Raw genomic sequence first — 13,827 nt, 5'->3', positions numbered from 1 at the left:
AAGTGGTACAGCACTTGCCTAGCAAGCATAGGATCCTGAGTTCAAGCCCCAGTACTGCCAAAAAAAAGTGTTTGATGTTTATCAGGGTACAGGTGGCTCATGCCTATAATCTTAGCTACTTGGGAGGCTGAGTTCAAGAGGATCAAGGTTCAAGGCCAACCCAGGCAAATAGTTCATGAGACCCCATCTCCAAAATAACCAGAGCAAAATGAACTAGAGATATGGCTCAAGTGGTAGAGAGCCTGCTTTGCAAGTTTGAACTCAGTCCCACCTGAGTTCAACCCCCAGTCCCACCAAAAAAAGAAAAAAGATAGGGTCTCATTTAGCACTTGTGTGTGTTTTTAACTTGTGAACAAAGACAGGTGCAAAAGTAAATGCTCTTTTGCAACCCAGAACTCATTGTACAGTATGAGTTTTGTTACATATTAGAAGGAATATGATGAAAATGAAAGAAAAAAAAGATAGGGTCTCACTGACTTTTTCTTTTTTTGGCTAGGCTGGCCTCGCCACATAAGAAATCTTATCAAACACAGACTGGCAGAGTAGCTCAAGTGGTAGAGTACCTGCCTAGCAAGTGTGAGGCCCTGAGTTCAAACCCCAGCACCAACAAAAAAATAAAAAGAAAAAGAAAGAAAAGAAAGCTTCAACACAAAACTCAAAAGAATTGAACTGTTTCCAAGAAACTTCACTATGTCCCAAAACAAAATTCAAGCCAGGGGGCCATGGCTCATGCCTCTAATCTTAGCTACTCAGGAGGCAGAGATCAGGAGGATTGAAGTTCAAAGCCAGACTGGGCAAATAGTTTGTGAGACTCTATCTCAAAAATACCCAACACAGCTGGGCACTGGTGCCTCACTCCTGTAATCCTAGCTACTCAGGAGGCAGAGATCAGGAAATTAACCCAAAGCACACAACACACTGAAAAGTATTTATACAAGAAAAGCTACTGAACCTTAGCAAGAACATCAGGGTCCGTGGTGTTTTAAATTGGAGCTGCTTCTGTGCCGTAAGTTCCACAATGCAGAAACCTCAGGATAAACAACTTGCAGCCTCACTGTAGCTGAAGGGGTTGACCTAACTTGAAGCTCTGTAGGAAAGTCCCATGCCCGATAGGGGCAAAGAATCAGTAAAGCTCTGAACCTATTAAATAATGACTTCTTATTCCCCTACTACAGGGGAATTTGACAACTCTAGGTACCTCATATAAGTAGAATCCTTGCTAAAATACGATAATAAAAAATACAACCCAAAAGAAGGCAGAAAAAGAGAACATTACAGGGGACAAAACAGCTGGAAAAAATCAGAAAATAAATACAAAAGTAATAGATTTAAACATAACCATACAAATACGTGAAAATAATCTAAATATGCCAATCAAAAGCAAAAATTAAGGTTGGGTGGGGTGGTACATGTCTGGAATCCTGCACTGGGGAGGTTGACACAGGTGGATCATGAGTTTGAAGCCAGCCTGGGCTACATAGTGAGACCCTGTCTCAAAACAAAAACAAAACAAAAAATCAAAGATCATCGCATTGGATAAAACAATTAAAAACTACCAGGCACCAGTGGCTCACACCCATAATCCTAGCTACTTGAGCAGCTAAGATTGGGAGGATCACCACTCGAGGCCAGCCCAGGCAAATAGTTCTCAAGACCTCATCTTCAAAATAACTGAGCAAAATGTACTAGAGGAGTGGCTCAAGTGGTAGAGCACCTGTTTTACAAGCATGAAGCCCTGAGTTTAAACCACAATACAGCCAAAAAAAATGAATGCTAATTAAAAATGGTCATTTTGTAATGATAAAATGTGGTCAATTCATCAAGAGGCCATAATCTTATATGTTTATGCACCCATATTAGTTTTGTGTTGCTGCATAAAACATTACCATGGTGGGTACTGGGGGTTCATGCCTGTATTCTTAGCTACTTGGAGGCTGAGATTGGGCAGAATGTGGTTTGAAGCCAGCCCAGGCAAATAGTTTGTGAGACTCCATCTCCAAAATAACCAGAGCAAAATGGAGTGGAGATGGAGCTCAAGTGGTAGACCGCCTGCTTTGCAAGCATGAAGCCTGAGTTCAAACCCTACTGCCACCAAAAAAAAAAAGCTCATTTAAAAAACCACACACACCTAGAAGGTAACACACATGTACAGGAAATCAATGCCAGTCAACTCCCTGTATAGCTATCCTTATCTCAACTAGCGAAAACCCTTGTTCCTTCCTATTATTGCTTATACTCTCTCTTCAACAAAATTAGAGATAAGGGCAAAATAGTTTCTGCCGGGTATCGAGGGGGTGGGGGGGGAGAGGGAGGGGGCGGAGTGGGTGGTAAGGGAGGGGGTGGGGGAAGGGGGGGAGAAATGACCCAAGCATTGTATGCACATATGAATAATAATAAAAAATAAATAAATAATTAAATAAAATCACACACACACAACACAGTACCACAATCTCGGTGACTTAAAATAATACACAATACATACTATCTCTCAGTTTATATGGATCAGAAGTCTGGGCATGGCTTAGCTAAGTCCTCTGCTCAGAATCTAACAAGGTTGTAATCAAGGTATCAGCTTGGCTTTGTTCTCCTATGGAAGCTTAACTAGGAAAGAATACATGCTCAGGTTCATTCAGATGGTTGGTACAGTTTATTTCTCTGTAACTGTACAACTGAGGACCATACCAACTTGACCTATTGACCAAACTAACCTAGTAGAAAAAGAAATAAATGCCATGAAGATTAAAAGGGAAGCAGTAGCCGGGTGCCAGGAATTCATGCCTGTATTTCTAGCTACTTGGGAGGCTGACATCAGGAGGATCGAGGTTCAAAGCTAGCCCATGCAAATAGTTCTCCAGACCCCATCTCCAAAATAACCAAAGCAAAATAGAAAATGGACTGGAGGTGTGGCTCAAGTGGTAGAGTGCCTGCTTTGCAAGCAGATGCCCTGAGTTCAAACCCAGTCCCGAAAGACAGAGAGAGGGGGAAGGAAGGAAGGAACAAAGGAAGGAAGGAGGGAGGGAGGGAGGGAGGGAGGGAAGGAAGGAAGGAAGGAAGGAGGGAGGGAGAAAAGGAAGGAAGAAAGAAAAGGAAAAAGTATATAGGCTGGGTATATAATTCAGAGGTAGAGTGCTTTCCTAATATGTGTGAGGTCCTGGATTCTATCCAAACACAAAACAAGAAAAAAACAAAAGAAAAGGAAGAAGTAAACCTGTTTGTTTGTTTGTTTTACAGATGACATGATTATGTAGAAAACTAGATGAAATCTACAAAACAAAAACCTACTATAACTAGTAAGCAACCTGAAGAAAATTGCAATTTTGTCCAAACTTATCCTAAATAAAATCCCAAAAACTTTTATGAAAAAAAAAGGAAGGGAAGGAAGAAAAAACTGACAACCTGATTTTAAATGCAAAAAAATCTAAATACCAACCAAAAAAAGTTAATAAGGAACAATAAAATTAGTACATCTACAAGTTTCTAATACCATTTTGTAATGAAAGGAACCAGAGCTCCTTATAGAAATGACTAATTCTAGGACTGGGACAAGAAAAATACAAGAGCCTATAGCATCTTGTATACCAGAAAGTACGAAGTGCTAAAACAAGACCACTTTGGTGAAGGTTCTTCTGTCAAACAGACCAAGGAACCAACAGAAAGAGCTCCCAATGATCAAAGTTGCAATAATTTTAGCAATAAAATAAAGAAGTATTAGATTACAACCCAAAGTATAAAATAAACATCCATGAGTCCACAGTGTCATAAATAAAAGACTGAATAAGTTAATGGCTACCTCAGCAAGTGATCAAGGGCCCTATCAATGGTGAAAAGTCATGTTGATAATTGTAGTCTTGACATTGTGTGTTAAAATGGCACTGTACCTCTGTGATCTTCCTCCATAATGCAAATCTATTCATGAAAAAAACAACAGATAAATCCCAGTAGAAAAGCATCCTAAAAAATACCTGACCAGTACTCCTGAAAACTGTCAAAGTTACTGAAAGCAAGGAAAGTCTGAGAAACTGTCACAAGAAAGAGGAGCCTAAGGACAGCTGATGACTAAATGTAATTTGATATTCTGGATGGGATCCTGCAATAGAAAAAGGACCTCAAGTTAAAGTTAAGGAAATTTGAATAAAGTATGGACTCTTATTAATAACAACCTATTGCCAGGCACTGGCGGCTCATAGCTATAATCCTAGCTACTCAGAAGGCAGACATCAGGAGGATCACTGTTTGAAGCCAGCCTGAGCAAACAGTTCATGAAACCCTATCTTCAAGATAGGTTTTTTCAAAAAACCCATCACAAAAAAGGGCTAGTGGAGTGGCTCAAGGTGTAGGCCCTGAGTTCAAACCCCAGTACTGAAAAAAAAAAGATGTATCAACACATTGATACATCATTTGATATTAGAAAAGTCAGATCCAGAAATACATAAAAAGGATAATTTATCATGACCACATAGGGTTTATCCTAAAATACAAAGTTAGTCAAACATGGGCTGGCAAAGTGGCTAAAATGATAGAGCACCTGCCTAGCAAAGCATGAGGCCCTGAGTTCAAACCCCAGTACAACAACAACAAAAATTCAATAAACTGGAAAGAGAAAAAAAACTTCCTCAATCTGGTAAGAATTTAGAAAATCTTACAGTAAACATATTTAGTGGTAAAATATTAAAGCTTTTCCCAAAAGAATGAAAGGAAGGCAAGGACATGTGCTTTCACTATTTCAGTTCACCACTGTCCTGAATGTCCTAACTAATGCAATAAAGCAAGGAAAAGAAACAAAAGCCATTCAAATTAGAAGAAAGAAATAAACTGTTTTTACTTATAGGTGACATGATTGTTTACATGGAATATCCTCAGGAGATTGCAAAAACCAAATATTGGAACTAATTAGTGAATATAGGGATATCACAGGATACAAGATTAATATGCAAAAAGTAACTGTATATCTATATACTAACAACAAAAAAGTGGAAATGAAGTTCTATAAAATATCATTGACAACAGCATGAAAAATGTAAAATCCTTAAGGATAAATTAAATAAAGATACATGTTACTTCCATGTAAAATTCTACAAAACACTATAGAGATAAATTAAAGATATAAATAAGTCAAAAACTAAGTTGTGTTTATGGATTGGAAGATATCAATTTTCTTCAAATTTATTTATAGTTAATTAATTCCAATCAAAGTCCCAGCAGGTTTTGTAACAGAAATTGACCGCCTGGTTCTAAATGTATATGGAACAGAAAAATACCCACAATACCCAGAATGATTCTTGAAAAGAACAAAGCTGAATAACATGTACTATCAGATTTCAAGACTTACTACAAAGCTACAAATTTATAAATATCAAAACAGCATAGTTAGCTAGGCATAATGGCATACATTCCAGTACTCAGGAGGCTGAGGCAGGAGGATCATGAGTTTGAGGCCAGCCTGGACTACATAGCAAGACCCTGTCTCAAACAAAGGCAGTATAGTTGTAAAGCTTCCAGTAAAAAAAAAATCCAGCAAAGTTATGGTGTAACAATAGACAAACAGATTAATAAAAGTGAACAGAGATCAGAAATAGACCCATACATTTATTCCTTACAAAGATATAAAGGTAATTCAATAGACAGAGGAACAGGGAAGGCATGTTGGGGAGCTTCTACACTTGCACACCAAGATCTGTCTGCCCAACCTTCAGCAAGAACCCAAGTTTGAAATACAGCAACTTTGAAAGATATTACCAGATGACTAAAGTCAACCAAAAACATCCAGAAAATTACCAAGTCTATGAAAATGGTAGCAGCAGCAAAATATGCCCGGACTGAGAGGGAACTGAAACCCACTTGACTCTGTATGAAAAAGCTGATATTAAGGTACCTAAAGACAAGAAGAAACACCTCCTTATTAGTATGTCCTCAGATCAAGGATTATGTGGTGCTATTCATTCCTCGGTTGCTAAACACATGAAAAATGAGGCAGCTACACACATGGTACCTGGAAAAGAAGTTATGCTTTTTGAAATTGGTGATAAAATCAAGGGTATATGTTACAGGACTCATGCTGAACAGTTTCTGGTGACATTCAAAGATGTGGGAAGAAAGCCTACTACTTTTGAAGATGTGTCAGTAATTGCACTTGAATTGTTAAATTCTGGATTTATAGAGACAGAAGAAAAGCCTTTCTTTTCTCTTACTATCATTTCAAGTGCTGAGAGCATGAGTGCCTATGACGATATTGATGCTAATGTGCTGCAAAATTACCAAGAGTACAATCTAGCCAACATCATCTACTACTCCCTGCAGGAGTCCACCACCAGTGAGCAGAGTGCCACGACCATGGTTATGGACAATGCCAGTAAGAACACCTTCAATATGATAGAAATACTGACTTTGACATTCAACCACACCTACCAAGCTGTCATCACAAAAGAGTTGATTGAAATTATCTCTGGAGCTGCTGCTCTGGATTAAGGAAGGAAAATCAAGTTCCATCCTCACTCAGACAAGAGGTAAAGAAGAAAATTCAGTGAGCTGAGCTGATTTTGTTTTAAGCTTTATTGCTATCTTTGTCAGAAGAAACCTGGTCCATTGTTTGAACTACTAAAGACAGCAAGATGTTTGTAAGTTATATTATAAAATAATGGCAAGTAATTTCCCAAATTTTGTTAAAGACATATATGTCTAGGGTCAAGAAGTAATGAAAAACAGGATAAAAAAGGATTAGGTACATTGTAGTCAAATTACTGAATACCAAGAAAGAGAAAATCTTTAAAACATTAGGAGAAAATGACATACTGCACACAAGTGAATGACAATTTGTATAACTGTTGAGTTCTCCCAAGAAACTATATAAGTCATTCAACTGAAGAAAATGAAAAAGTTCTGGAGATGGATGTTGGCAATGGTTGTACAACAAGGTGAACTTCTCCAGATCATAGAACTGTACACTTAAAAATTATGAAAAGGGTAAATTTTGTTTTATTATATTTTACCACAGTGAAAAGAAGCTACAGAGATCAAAAGACAGTGTTGCCAGACGCCTGTAATCCTAGCTACTCTGGAGGCAGAGATCAGGAGGATCGAGCTTCGAAGCCAGCCCAGGCAAATAGTTCACAAGACCCTATCTCAAAAAAAGCCATCACAAAAAGGGCTGGTGGGGTGGAACAAGGTGTAGGCAGTGAGTTCAAGCCCAAGAACTGCCAAAAAAAAAAAGACAGTGTAAAAGCATCTTTAAAGTACTGAAAGAAAGAAAAAGATCAATCCAGAATTCTTTATCTAGGAAAAATATCCTTCAAGAATGAAGTTAATCAAAACCCTCAAACACTGCTGGTAGAAATATTAAATGGTGCAGCTGCTTTGGAAAGCAGCTGGCAATTCCTCAAATGATCAGAGTTATCATATGGTCTAGCAATGCTCAAAAGAATTGAAAAAAGACTCAAAAAGATGTTTGTACATGAATGTTCATAATAGCATAATTCATAATACCCCAAAAGGTGTAAACAACTCAAATAATCCCAACAGTGCACAAATGGAAAAATTAATTGTGATATATATAGACAGTGTAGTATTATTTGATCACAATAAAGGAATGAAGTACTAATATGTGTGGCCATATATATAAACAGAGTACATAACCATAAAATGAAAGAAAACAGTTATAAATAACCACATATTATATAATTCTGTACATGTGACATGTTCAGAACAAGGAAATCCATAGAGATAAAATAAATGTGTGTGTGTGTGTGTGTGTGTGTGTGTGTATATGTTTAGATGTGGTGAATGTAGGCATAGGGAAGTGGGAAAATGGAGAAATACATAAGTATTCTGGGTTCATTCCAAGGTGATAAAAATGTTCTAAAACTGACCATAATGATAGCTACACATATTTGTGATTATATTAAAACCTTTGAATTGAAATTTTTATTTTAAAAAACTATATTATCTGGGTGCATTTATGTACTTTTTGAGACAGGGTCTTGCTATGCTACCCAGTCTGGATTCAAACTCAAAATCCTGCTGGGCACAGGTGGCCTGTAATCATGCCTGTAATCCTAACTACTCAGGAAGCAGAGATCAGGAAGATTGGGGTTCAAAACCAGCCCCGGGGAAATAGTTCTTGAAACCTTATCTCGAAAAAAACCCATCACAAAAAAAGGGCTGGTGGAGTGGCTCAAGCAGTAAGAGTGACTGCCTATAACAAGTGTGAGGCCCTGAGTTCAGGCCCCACTACCACCAAAAAAACAAAAACAAAAAACTCAACATCCTCCTACCTCAGTCTCCCAAGTGCTGGGATTACCGGTGTGTGCCACTATGCACAGCTGAATTATATATTTTAAGTGAGTAATTTATATGGAATGTAAATCATATCTCAAGCTGTTTTTTCTTTAAAAAATAAAGGTGATGATTCCTACTATCCCCTTGAGCTTACAAATTTGTTTAGCCAAATTTATATGGCCTGCATAGATAACCACCACTTTACAGCTCAAACCTTCAAAATTATTTCTTCTAAGTAATATACTGACAAATGTTAACAGGGTGGGGAAGGTGCTGCAGTTTGGATCTAGAATGTCCCTCAAAAGCCCATGTGTTAAAACAGCCAAGATGTCCCACTACTGATGAATGGATCAAGAAAATGTGGTATCTATACACAATGGAATTTTATGCAGCCATGAAGAAGAACAAAATGTTATCATTCGCTGGTAAATGGATGGAATTGGAGAACATCACTCTGAGTGAGGTTAGCCTGGCCCAAAAGACCAAAAATCGTATGTTCTCCCTCATATGCAGACATTAGATCAAGGGCAAACACAACAAGGGGATTGAACCTTGATCACAAGATAAAGGCGAGAGCACACAAGGGAGATATGAGGATAGGTAAGACACCTAAAAAATTAGTTAGCATTTGTTGCCCTCAACACAGAGAAACTAAAGCAGATACCTTAAAAGCAACTGAGGCCAATAGAAGGGGACCAAGAACTAGAGAAAAGGTTAGATCAAAAAGAATTAACCTAGAAGGTAACACCCATGCACAGGAAATTAATGTGAGTTAACTCCCTGTATAGCTATCCTTATCTCAACTAGCAAAAACCCTTGTTCCTTCCTATTATTGCTTATACTTTCTCTTCAACAAAATTAGAGATAAGGGCAAAATAGTTTCTGCCGGGTATTGAGGGGGTGGGGAGGAGGGGGAGGGGGTGGAGTGGGTAGTAAGGGAGGGGGTGGGAGAAGGGGGGAGAAATGACCCAAGCATTGTATGCACATATGAATAATAAAAAAATTAAAATTAAAAAAAAGCTAGTTACAAAATACTATATATTGTATGGTTGAATTCATATGAAATGTCCAGAATAGACGAATATAGAGATAGAAAATAGATAAGTGGTTGCCTAGAACTGGGAGGCAGAAGGATATGGGGTGAGGGCTAAAGGGTACAAGCTCTCTTCCTGGTGTGGTGAAATGTTCTATAATTTATACTATGGTGGTGGTTATATAAGTGTGTGTGTGTGTGTGTGTGTGTGTGTGTGAGACTAGGATTTGAACTCAGGGCTTTATGCTTGTAAACCAGGTGCTCTACCACTTGAGCCACACCTCTAATCCATTTTGCTCTGGTTGTTTTGGAGATGGGATCTCATAAGCTATTTGCCCAGGCTGACCTCAAACTGTGATCCTCCAAATCTCAACCTACCAAGTAGCTAGGATTATAGATGTGAGCCACTAGTGCCTAGCTTGTACCATTGAGTTGTACACTTAAAGCAAAAAAGACATAATGAACTATTGATATACACAATCACAAAAAGTTGCATCCTGTATGATGCTGTTTATATAAACTATTGAAATGACAAAATTACAGAAATGGAGAACAGATTAGTGGTTGCCAGAAGTTAAGAAGGAGGCAGGAGTGGGAGGAAGCAGACTTGCTACAAAAGGGCAACATGACTGATCCTTGCAGAGATGGAATTCTTCTGCACTTTAACTGTATCAACATTCTGCTTATAATATTGTATTAAACTTTTGCAAGATATTACCATTAGTAGAAACTGGAGTAAAGGATAAATAGGATCTGAGTTCTTACAGTTGTATTTGAATCTGCAAATATCTCAAAATAAAAAGGTTAATAAAGAGCTTAGCATGAAGCCAGGTGCCAGTGGCTCACCCTATAATTCTAGCTTCTCAGGAGGCAGAGATCAGGAGAATTGCGGTTCAAAGCCAGCCTGGGCAAATAGTTCACGAGATCTCATCTTGAAAAAACCTTCACAAAAAAGGGATGATGGCATGGCTCAAGGTGTAGGCCCTGAATTCAAACCCCAATACCACAAAAAAGTGCTAACCATGGTGGTTCACACCTGTAATCCCAGCACTCTGGACACTGAGGCAGGAGGATTTCAAGTTCAAAGCCAGTCTGGGGTACTTAGTGAGACCCTGTCTCAATAAAACAACAAAAAGGGCCCAAGACCAAGGAATGTGGGTGGCCTCCAGAAGATAGAAAAGGGAAAAAAACAAACAAACTTGATTGTTCCCAAGAATCTTAAGAAAGAAACACAGTCCCACCTATACCTTGATTTTAGGTATAGTGAGATCCATTTGGATCTTCTGATCTCAAGAAGTATAATATAATAGTGTTTTGGGTTTGTTTGTTTTTGTTTAGCAGTTCTGGGGATTGGACTCAGGGTCTCATGCTTGCTACACAGGCACTATACCTTTTTGTGTTGGGTATTTTCTTTTCTTTTTCTTTCCTCTTCTTATTTTTTTGTTTGTTTGTTTGTTTGTGGTATTGGGGCTTGAACTCAGGGCCTTCACCTTGAGCCACTCCACCAGATGGGTTTTTAGAGATAGGGTCTTGCAAACTATTTGCCCAGGCTGGCTTTCTCCTGATATCTGCCTCCTGAGTAGCTAGGATTACAGGTGTGAGTCACCTGTGCCCAGCTTGTGTTAGGTATTTCAAGATAGGGTCTCACAAACTATTTGCCCAGGCAGGCTTCAAACAATGATCCTCCTGATCTCTGCCTCTCTCGAGTAGCTAGGATTATAGGCATGAGCCGCTGGAGTCTAGCTTAAATTAGTTTAAAAAAAAAAGAAATGGCATAACAAGTGCAAAAGCATTCTAAATTTGTGTATAAACAATTATCATTATGAATCTTTTATGAAAATGAGTAGCATAGAATTATTATTTTATTCACTCATTAATTCAAAAAGCACTTATTGAGTCCCTACTATGTCAAGGTCTAAGTTAGATACTGCAGAGAGTAAAGTTATGAATTTATAGTAAAATAACAACCGTTGCCGTGTTTTAAGTTTTAGCTGACTTGGGCCTTTTTTGGGAAATATAAGTCAGGTGAAGTACAAACATACTTGTGGATGGGGAGATATGTTTTTGTTTATTGATAACATTTTTAATCTAGATTAAGGGTTTAGACCCTTAATCCTACACCCAACTATATACTTGGCTATAATTGGGTAATTTATTCTCATACCTCAAAAGTACAAAACTGGTTGGGGACGTGCCTCAAGTGGTACAACTCCTGCCTGGCAAGCACAAGGCCCTGAGATCAAACCCCAGTACCACCAAAAAACCAACAAGTACAATACTGAACTTTTGGTCTCACTCCCCAAATCTCTTCCCTCCTTCATTGGTCTTCTCCATCTCAGTAAATAGTCTACCACCCAATTCACTAGTTCAAGCCAGTAATTTAGGCATAATCTTTCTTTCTCTTACCTTCTACATACTTCCGATAGGCCCATCAATAACAATCTCCAGTCACCACCCTATTCTAAGCCATCACCAGCTCTTGCTATACTACAAAATAGCTTCCTGACTGTTCTACCTGCTTCTACTCTTGCCCCTCTCCAACACAATCTCTACACAACAGTGATGTTTGTAAAACTTCAAATGTCACTTTCCTACATATCTATACTTGTGGCCCATTTTACTTAGAGTAAAACTCAAATTCTGCCATGGCCTATGAAGTCCTACATGACTTGAATCCTGCCATCTCTCATCCTTCTCTATTATTTATGCTCACAGTGATCCGGCCACACTGGACTTTCAGTTTCTAAAACACCACAAGCTCTTCCCAACCCTGACAGACTGTGTATACAGCTTCCTTTGCCCTGAACACTCTTCCCCAGTTCTTTGCAAAGCTAGCTCCTTCTCATCCTTTTTTATGTCTCAGCTAAAATACATTGATTCTCCCATAATTCTACATAGCTGGAAAATGGGGCAACAATCTGGTTAAAGCTGTGAATGGGGAGTTCCTAAAGAATCTGCCTCAAAGCTGCATTTGCATAGCAAGCACACTACCTTTACTTAGATTAAGTACAGATCAATAAAAAGTCAATGTTTTCGGCAGGGCGCCAGTGATTCACGCCTGTAACCCTAGTTACTCAGGACGCAGAGATCAGGAGGATCGAGGTTTAAAGGCAGCCCAAGCAAAATAGTTTGCAAGACCCTATCTCAAGAAAACCCTTCAAAAAAAAGTGCTGGTGGAGTGGCTCATGGTGTAGGCCTTGAGTTCAAACCCCAGTACCACAAAAAAAAGTCAATGTTTTCTAAGATACATTTATTCCTATTTTATATAAGATTGAGAAAACATCATCTATCCATAAAAATATAATTTGGTGTACCTTGAGAGATGTGGCAAGTGATTCAAAGAAGATGGAGAGATTGGCTAGTTCTTTTTTGTTGTTGTTGTTGATAAGGATCTATTTGCGTGTTTTAAGTAGAGGCATGATGTGGTCCAATTACATGATTGGATGAAGAGACACTAAAGACAAAGACCAGTAAAAATGTTATTATTACAACCAATATTTATTGAGCATTTGGTGTGTGACAGGTACTATTCTAAGGGTTTTCCACTTTATGTTTTGTTTGGTTCTTTTTCTCTCAGTACTGGTGATTGAACCAGTCACCTGTATGTTAGGCACATGCTCTACCATGTGAGACATTGCCCCAGACCTTTTCTCTGTATTTTTTGTTTGTTTTTGAGACAGGGTCTGTTTGCCAGGGCTGACTGAGAACTTACAATCCTGCTCCCTCTGTCTCTCAAGTAGCTGGGATTACAGGCATATAGCACCACACCTGGCTTGTTTCATGTATATGAATTCATTTTAGTTCTCACAACACTCAATGCATTATCATCCACATTTTAAAGATGAGGAAACAAAGACACAGAGAGATTATTCGAATTATTCAAGAATTACCAAAATAGTTAAGTGACAGAACTAAGATTCAAACCCAGAGAATCCAGCTTCAAAATTTAAGCTCTTCATCAATATGCTATAATGTTCCCTTTTTCTATAAGATTGCTGCAGTAAAGCATGGCTGAAATTAATACAATGGCAATAATAATGGAAAAGTGGGAAGCTATTTGAGAGAGATTCAGGAAGTAAAAGCAATGATGTGGGGGAACAACCAATGTAAGGAAGAGGAAAATCTAAGATGACTCTCAGACATCTGACTTGACTGAGTAGTTGATTGGCCAATCACAGAAATGGGAAATACAGGAAAACTCTAGTGAAAGAGATAGCAGATCACCTCATGCTTGTGCCTGTGAGGCAAAAAGAATAGCCAGGCCTGGTACAGTGACTCACATCTATAATCCTGGCTACTTGGGAGGTTGATATCAGGAGGATTGCAGTTTAAGGCCAATTCAGGCAAACAGTTCAGGAGACTCCCATTTCCAAAATAACCAGAGTAAAATGGATGTATTATGATTGTAAAAAATAATAAATAAATAAATAAATAAATAACCAGAGTAAAATGGACTGGGGTTGTGGCTTAAATAGTAGAGCACCTGCTTTGTAAGCATGAAGCTTTGAGTCAAAACCAGTCCC

General features: G+C 38.4%; 2 pseudogenes; both read left to right on the top strand.

Annotated features, from left to right (window-relative positions):
* The first annotated feature begins 324 nt into the window (after positions 1–324).
* Positions 325–439, top strand: LOC141420176 (small nucleolar RNA SNORA40; annotated as a pseudogene).
* Positions 440–5,680: 5,241 nt separating this feature from the next.
* On the top strand, positions 5,681–6,465 carry LOC109689872 (ATP synthase F(1) complex subunit gamma, mitochondrial-like; annotated as a pseudogene).
* Positions 6,466–13,827: the final 7,362 nt, after the last annotated feature.

Source organism: Castor canadensis, chromosome X (assembly GCF_047511655.1).
Source record: "Castor canadensis chromosome X, mCasCan1.hap1v2, whole genome shotgun sequence".
Lineage (NCBI taxonomy): Eukaryota > Metazoa > Chordata > Mammalia > Rodentia > Castoridae > Castor > Castor canadensis.
Note: the sequence above shows the minus strand (reverse complement) of the source record. Positions and strands in the feature narration are given on the sequence as shown.